The 8,841-nt window shown below is 39.4% G+C and overlaps 1 pseudogene; it reads left to right on the top strand.

Annotated features, from left to right (window-relative positions):
• Window positions 1–6,148: 6,148 nt before the first annotated feature.
• Window positions 6,149–8,319, top strand: LOC118657052 (annotated as a pseudogene).
• The last annotated feature ends 522 nt before the right edge of the window (window positions 8,320–8,841 follow it).

The following is an 8,841-nucleotide window of genomic DNA, read 5'->3' as shown; positions in this document are numbered from 1 at the left end:
ATCCCTTCATGTAAAGCATTCAAATTCATTTGTAAATTTGTTTGGGATAAATGCACAACATACTGTTATAAAGCATCAAAAATTATTAATAAAACTTTGTAGAAGAATACCATGTAAGAATATTCTTTGCTCTAGGTCATGACAACTTAATTTTAAACTCAAGGTTTGGAATGAGGAACCTAGTTAGCAAAAAAAAAGCAATTTACAGAAGCAGAGACAGTATGCTATCTAAATTACAGTGATGGGTAAACACATTATCTAGAGTCCTTGGGTAACCTAGGTAAAATTTAGGCATGTTATCTGAACTAGCATGTTATCTGAACTACAGTTTTTACCTGAATAAATTGTTACCATACTTCACTTTACCATGACCCAGGTGGTATCTGGGCTGTTGGTTGTCTGGTTTGTGTTCCTCCTGCTGGATTACACTTGGAGAACTTTAACTTAAAAAAGAAAAACCCTTCTTTTTTACACCAAGTAACTTATAGGGTTACTTCTTGGATGTTGACTGATAGTGCTGCAAGGCCATGTATTCCAAGTCATTAAATATTTATGGTGACTGTACTTATTTTCAGATTTGGTATTTTAACAGCAAATCATTAGATTATCCTGTAAATATTAGTGGAAGATATTTCAAAATATTAAACTTTCTCCTTTTTATTAAATTTAAAATAATGTTTTTAAACAGCATTCCCTTTTGGCTTATTTGCATATACAGAGGGATCATGGGAAGCCTTCAGTAACTTTTTAGAAGAATTTTACTTTACTAGGATTCAATTGCTTACAAAGATTAGAAAATTTAGTAAAGTTTTATGTCTGATACACGAGGTGCAAACGCTGTTTCACTTCCAGCCTAATTTAAAATGCAGCGGTGAGGAGCTTTTAAATAAAAGACATTGCTAGTTTAAATAAAGACTTTGCTACTAATAAATCAATTCTTTCTTTTATTTGGCAGAAATTCCTTATGCAACCAAGCATATTTTAAAATATTGCACTCGGGAAAAAATTCCAAATACATATCTAATTAAAACATTTTCAACACTTAAAAACAGTTCTCAACATAATAGGATCTAGTCTTGACCATGGAATCAATTACTCTTAATTTGTTTATGATATATGTATAACTGTGGTTCTACTGAGAATTTAAGATATCTTTGAAAAATGTATCTACAAGCCTTTTAAGAAATATGAGCTCTATTGTCGGCCCTTATAAAGCCAACTGCTTAAAACATTGGTCTATCATACCACTGAAATTATATTAAGACCGTGATTGCTAATTTATTAAGTATTAAAAATATCTTCTTAAAAATAGTATTAAATAAATCTGGGAGGCAAGCACACTTTCTGCCCCATCCGCATTTCCTCAGTAGAACTCCGCCTTAAAACTCCACCCCTGAAATCCCATCCTGCCTCAGTGAGCAGACATCCCTTTTGTGATTGGCTAAGTCAGAGGGAGGGGCTGTTCCAAGATGGCGACCCCCAGGGGAGCAGCAGGCCATGCGGCCAACATGGCGGCTGCCAAGTCAGGAAGCTCAAAGTGGCGGCTGTCTACACTGTTCTTTGACAGAAAAGATGATTTCCTTATTCTCACAATAAACAAGGGAAGAGCAAACCAAAATCCCTAAAAGATAGATGGCCAACATTATATTCAGACAAGCAGAAATCTCATTAGCTGTTTATACCCTTTATAATTATTTTAAAGAATATTAATCAAATTTAAACTGGTTTTTGTATTAAAAATTTCAGTTGAGATCTTAAAAATTAATCCTCTTTTTAAAATCAGACCAAGAAGTAATATATTTTGAATTCCTAATTATTTAAGGGAAAACACATTTTATTTTTTCAAAAACAAGTTATACATTAGATATTTAATTAATTTCTCCCGATTCAATTTGCACTTTAAACTTTCAGAGCTTTAAATCTTAGACATTTCAAATAAAATATAAGGCATTTTCAATTAATAGATTAACTTCTATCTTCTAGACTTCATACTAGGCATACTCAGATCAACATTTCAGTATTATAAATTTCAATACTTTTAGATGATTTGAACTTAAAAGCTTTAAGTTTCCAGCCAATAAGCCTGGCATAGCTGCTAAAATGGTCACAATTTTCCTGTTGGGGAAGTCAAGAAACAAAACCATAGCTATTCACATGTAAACTTGACTATCAACTTCCTGGTGGTACTTGCCTTAGGGCGGGAAATTTCAAAAGAGCTACTTTAAATGGCCTTGGGAAACCTGTCTGCATTTCTTTCTCAGGTTCATCTCCGCCATTTTTAAGACCAAAACAGTCTCGGGTTTTTATTCTGTACACAGCAAAAGGTCAAGTTCAGCTCAAAACTATGCGCACTCATTTTTAAACTGGCCTTTTCCCTTTACATGTGCACAGAAATCCCGGATGCATTTATGAATTAGTAAAAGCTTTAAGTCATTAGCTGGAAAAAAAGGATAAAGATGGTGTATTTGTTCCCAAAGTCATGCTTAATTGAAAAAGACATTTTAAGTTTTTCCCTATTTCGCTTTCTAAAGCAATGGCTAGCACCCAAGGTTATCTTAGCCAAAGTTTGGTGTTCCAAACATGTTCTCCGGTAATTTTTAAATAAAACATTAAGTAATCTCATTGCGGGAGAGCTTATAGCTCTGCCTTTTCCTGCCACCTTTGAATCTCTCCGCACCAGAGAGAGATTCGTCAGCGGGGTTTCATTTCTTATTACAGATAGATTCCAAATACAAATTAAGATTTTAATTTGGACAAGAAACCACATTAAGATGACCATGGCACTCTTTTTTCAGCTTGATTTAAAGGAGTACCTTTTAATATTCCAATTTCTTTATAATTTGGCCTTTTTGCACAGGTGATTCTATTAACGGCAAATTAAACATATCAGGATTAGGACATGGAGGTGGAGGGAGCCATGAAGGCCATTCCTCCCTTTTTTTTTTTTTTTTTTTTTTTTTTTTTGTTCCTCTTAAGGAGCGGAGGGTGCAAGGGGAGGAGATTTATCCTCCTTGACCTCTCCTAAAGCCTCTAGGAAATGAAATGCCGTGTTCCACAAGGGGAAACAATTTTTGGCAAGTTCTGATTAACTTTTTGGCAAACCTTTAAAATCTAATGTTCCTTTTTCAAGAAACCAAGGGTTATGTTCTATAATAACATGCAAAAACTGTAAGAGATTACCTTCTAAAATTTTAACACTTGAATAAACATGCAAATCAAAAGCACATAATACAGTTTCTTAGTTTTTAAAAGCCAAATATACCTTTTTTAAAGCCTAATCTACTTTTTTAAAGCCAAATCCTTCCCCGTTTGTTAGCCTGGTTAAGAAAATGTTCCCAGTTACTTACAGACCCGGGCTTCTGTAGTTGATCCTGGGCATTGCGTGCGGTGGAATCCCCCTCACCTTTTTTCGGTGAGTTTTCCACACCTTTTCGGTGTAAACTTCCTTTTCTCGCTCCAGCGAGACCTGCACTTCCAGATTACCCGTTGGGCGCCAGATGTTGAGTGTTTCCTTCCACGACTCGCGTGGAGTAGGGTTCGGTATCTGAAAGAGGAGCCGCACAGCAAATGAGAGAAAAAGACACGAGATAATTTTGCAATATTGGGGGACCAGGCGGCAAGTCCCGAAGGACTTCTCCCTATGCTCAGGCCTCACCAAGCTTTTTATTGATCTGGGATGCCCCTATAGCATAGCCCTAGGCAGGTGACCCCCTGCAACAGGCAGACTAGCCCATCAGCAAGGATTTACATAATAATAAATGGGGGAGTAGTTTCAGCTACCACTGTCTGGACAAACAGAGGTGGCGCCTATCTCCGGGCTTTGCTAGGGCTTCAAAGGCACCCAGCCTTCGGGGGGTTTCGGGGAGTGCTCTGTCTATGCTTATCAGATAGTGAAGGCAATAAACAGTTTCCCACACCAGGACTGTGCCTTAAACTGTGCAGAATGAATTGAAGAACACACAATTTTCCCTTGACCAAGAATATCTCATTGCCCGCCAAGTCTGCACGAATCTGCCTTGTGGCCTCCAATGATTAGAGTCATTCTTTTTAGTGAAAACAAACCAGAATATTTTATCAAGCAATTGCTATATGCTGTGTCCTTCACTGGGTGTGATTAAGTAATAAAAATATACAAAAGATTCAAGTCATGTCATCAAGTAAGTTGTCAGTATGATTTAAGGCATTTTCTTGGAACAGTTTCCATTCTTTTGGCCGCAGTGGTTAAACCCAACTAAAATTAGCTTCCACCAAAATAAAAATAGAACAATTTGTTGGCTAATTTACATGAACCATGGGAATGACAGAAGTTGTCTTGGGGCTCAAAAGTTTCTCTCATCTGTCTATGTTTTCTGAGTTGAAATCACGCTTGGATGGCCTTTCCTTTGTATCTGGAATTGTGGCCCTCAGCCACACAGCAATTTATTACCAAAAAGGATAGTATTCTTTCTTTAGTTCTGATTTGTAATAGTCATGGGACTCTGATGGACCTAGCTTAGCTCAAGTGATTGGTGGAGGTGTAGGATAAAAGCCTGTCTCTGGAACTACTGAGATGGGGAGCAAGAGAAGTTTACTCAAACATCTGGGGACTTATAATACAACATATACCCACCAGCCTCTTCTAAGTCCCCATAAATTATTGCTCTTTGTCAGGTTTTGGAAAGTGATCAAGGAAGACACTAAAATTAATGGAGAAAATTTGCAGAATTATATCCATTAGCTCTTAGCTAATTTACTAATTTGCAACACCATCAAAGGCCATGGTGTCTGAAAAGAAAGTTATTTTCTGTACTAATATCCTTTAATAATTGATTTCGTTACTGATGAGGTAGAGATTTTAAGGTTTGTTTTAATCTTAGGTGCAAAATGCCGTACCTGATAACAGTGATGCACACAGTATTCCAGCATGCCTGCTGGAATTAGCCAGGAGGCAGCTTTTGTTAATTAAAAACACACACATTACGAACCTGAAATATAATTCATTTCTAACAAGGAAGGTTTAAGAAAACTGGTTTAAAATGATCTGAGTATTCTTCTTATAAAAAATTGCAAGCTTTGATAACCATCTTTCAGAACCACCTGAAATCTATCTGAATGGAAGTCCTACCATGAGGGTTTTACAGAAGCCACAGCAAACCTGGTGATGGACAGAATTTATTTACAAAAGACATGGCAGTTATTGAGGGAGAAGTTGCAACCATCAGCTACTGAATCCCAGCAGGCAGACCATTTATTTCAGAAACTTCAGGCCTTTGAAGGACAGTAGTTTTCAGTTGCTGAATTTTTCTAGCAGTGAACTCAAAGTGTCATTGACAAATGTCTCAATACTTTTGCCAACTCTACACTAACCTATCCTGTCCCCCCAGAAAGTTATACCACAACCACAGTACTGGTCCCACCATGCAATCTTATGGTTGATATCCAGATTAGATGCGTGGAAGGTGAGGAGACTAAAGTCAATTGCACTGCCATGGCCAGCAAACCAGCCAGACTATCAGATGGTTGAAAGGGAACAAGGAGCTCAAAAGTAAATTGGAGGCAGAAGAGTGGTCAGACCTGTTCCCTGTGACTATTCAGCTGATACTGAAGATGCACAAAAATGGGGCTCCCGTGATCTGTCAGGTGGAGCACCCTGTCATCACCAGGAACTTGCAGACCCATCTGGAAGTATAGCATACGCCTCCAGTGCATATTCAGATGACTCACCATCTACAAGACTTAACATAGGAAGGGGGATGCACTTGAGTTAACATGTAAAGCCATCTGGGAGCCCCAGTAAGTTCTGAAGGCCAAGGTTGGCAGAAGGTCATGAGCAGAAATGTCACAACACAGAGATGTGCATTCTCAACTCATTGTCCTGTCTCCTGTCCTCTAATGTAAAGAATGGAATATTTCCCAGGAAATAAAAGAATATTCAGGGGAATAAACATTTTTAAAAAGCAAGGTTTCCTCCTTTTAGGTGCCAGGAGGCTTGTCCAAGACCTCTCCCCACTCCTGCTCTCTTGTGCAGCCTGGCCCCCACAGCAGCTTCCTAAGAGGGGGTGAGAAAAGGGGTTAAGACACTCAGAAGAGGCCCAGCTCCACCCCAGGTCTTCCCAGGGGCAGAGCAGAGCAGTGGGCAGCCAGGGAGCAGCAGGGAGTGGCAGTAGATATGATGGAAGGATTGCAAAGCTTGGACCCATGATGGCAGGAATTATTAGAGGCCAGGTTTACTGGAGATGGTGTTAGTAAGGGGGCACTCAGTAGTGAGTCTTCAAACCAGAGCTTATGCAGCGTGGGGTCCGTGAGTGATAAAGTAGAGGCTTCTAAGAAATAACAGGATGACCAGTGAACCAGAAAAGAAAATCAGAACCATATGAAATTAGCCAAGGGAGAGACACTGCTAGGGAACATAAAATTAGTGCTTGCTTTAAGTTTGCTGGGAGAAGTGGGCCAGGAGCCAGCCCTGGCAGATGTGTTCCCCCAGTTGCACGATCCTCACAGCACCATTCCTTATCTGATCCCTTACCAGGTGAGTAGAAGAGCCCCTCTATGGTTTAGATGGCAGTGCTGCAAAGGATGTACCGGAGGAGCAGTCTGTTCTGCCAACCCTGATGTCAGTGGTGCTAGCAAAACCTTGGCTCCACACAGCAGCTGACACGGAGGGTGGTTGGCCTCTGCTTCACTTTGGTTTCAGCTCAGCAAAACAGTCCCTCTTCTACAGGATCTGGTAACAGAGCATTCCTGCAGCTCCAGAAACAGATCTCCACCCAGCAGAGACAGACCCAGTCTGACCTCATAAGAAAAAAAATATCTGTACTAGGAAACAGTAAGAATTCTGACTTAGAGAAGAAGGAGGGAAGAACAGATGATTTGTTAAGAGCCAATTGTAATCTGAGACCACAGATTGATGAATAGCAAAAAATGCTAGAGAAACACAAAGAATGATTAAATGGATGTGTGACAATGAGCAAGAAACTCCTGAAAAAGTCAAAACAAGAGAAGATGACATGTAGAGATCAGAGCATGCAAGACTGCTTGGCATTGGGGCAAACTACCACTGTCTGACATGGGACTTCTTTCACTGAACAATGGACAGTGGGTTATGCTTTTCAGAACCTTATCAAGCAACAGGTAGGATAAATTTACAGAGGAAGAGATAAAAAGACAATGGAAAATGTTAGCAAAGCAGAAACCTCCTGCCTTGGGACAGGCCCCTCCAGTAACCAAAGAGCAGAAAGCAAGACCAAGGGTGCTGAAAATGAAATGTTAGCATTAGCAGAACACCATGAACAAGAAGAAATCTTCAAACTCAGATTACATGATCCTCTTATAAAGGGGGAAGCAGAGATCCATGCAGGGCTAGAAAGGGTTAGAAATCTATATATCATGGATCTAAAAAAACACCCCCAAACCATATTGAAGATAATTCATAATTTAAAGATCATCCAATGTGAAATGACAGATATTTGTTGTTACATCTTTTGGGTGGAGGATGTTTCAGTGATTTTTACAAGGCATTTGATCTAACAGAACAAAATATATGTACGTGTGAAAATTCACTAGTTAAAATAAAAACTGGAGAGATGAGACTTATCACAAGCTATGTAGGGAATACCAGAGTCACAAAGACCTAGATCATTCCAGAATAGTTAAGCTGTATAATTACTTTTCACTGGACATTGATTTGTATTGTACAGTATGGGAATACTGTGATAGAAATGATCTGGACTTCTACCTGAAACAGTACAAATTAATGTCAGAAAAAGAGGCCCAAGGCATTATCATGCAGATTGTGAGTGTTTTAAATGAAATAAAAACTCCCATCAAACACTATGACATCAAACCAGGTAATATTCTTTTAGTAAATGGTAGAGCTTATAGAGAAATAAAAATCACAGATTTTGGACTTTCCAAGATCAAGAATGATGATAGCTACAGTTCAGTGGATGGCATGGATCTAACATCACAAGGTGCAGGTACTTACTGGTATTGACCACCAGAGTGTTTTGTGGTTGAGAAAGAACCATCAAAGATCTAAAAGTTGACCTCTGGTCAGTGGGTATGATCTTCTACCAGTGTCTTTATGGAAGGAAGCCTTTTAGCCATTGCAGGTCTCCAGCTAGACATTCTATAATACCATTCTTAAAGCTACTGAAGTGTAGTTTCCGCTAATGCCTACAGCAAAAGCATTTACCTGAGAATGTTTGGTCTACCAAGAGGAGGACCACGTTGATGTCCAGCAGCTAGCCTCACATCCAAAAGTCAGTCACCATTAGTAGCCCTGCTGAAGCTGCTATCACCTCAACCTCTGGGGCATCCAACAACAGTTCTTCAAATTGAGACCCTCTCCTAGACCACCAACTGCCCAACATGCACAAAGTTGACTGATCGCATCCAAAGCAGGTTTGGAGCACAGTGAATATGAATAGATCTCATGAAACCTCTACCAGGTGCTTTGATTTTCTTGCTTTTTCTCCCCCATCTATAGAGCATGCCAGCATGATTCTCATTGAGGAGAAACATTGGACAGCTGTGACAGGCCTTGTAGGAAAAGGTTCCTCCCAAGGTTTGGGCATCGATGGCTACTGCATATGGCTGCTCTGAGCAAATAAAATTAAAAAGAGAAACTGGTTCCATGTACTGTGAACTGGAAAGCATGCAGGGTCATGGAGGTCCCTGATGCAGTGCTTCAGCTAAAGAATGTGGATTTGAAAATACAGACGGGGCTAGTCCATGTCTATATTTAAACTGGTTCTTATTTTTTAATAAAGTTGAGGTAACATTTCCACAAAAGCTTCGCTGGGGATGATGTTTGACTTTAGAGGAAAAAAGTTGCTGTTGCATGTTAAAGACACTAGCATT

This window comes from Myotis myotis, unplaced genomic scaffold (assembly GCF_014108235.1).
Source record: "Myotis myotis isolate mMyoMyo1 unplaced genomic scaffold, mMyoMyo1.p scaffold_m19_p_5, whole genome shotgun sequence".
Lineage (NCBI taxonomy): Eukaryota > Metazoa > Chordata > Mammalia > Chiroptera > Vespertilionidae > Myotis > Myotis myotis.
This window is presented reverse-complemented; position numbering and strand designations above follow the sequence as displayed.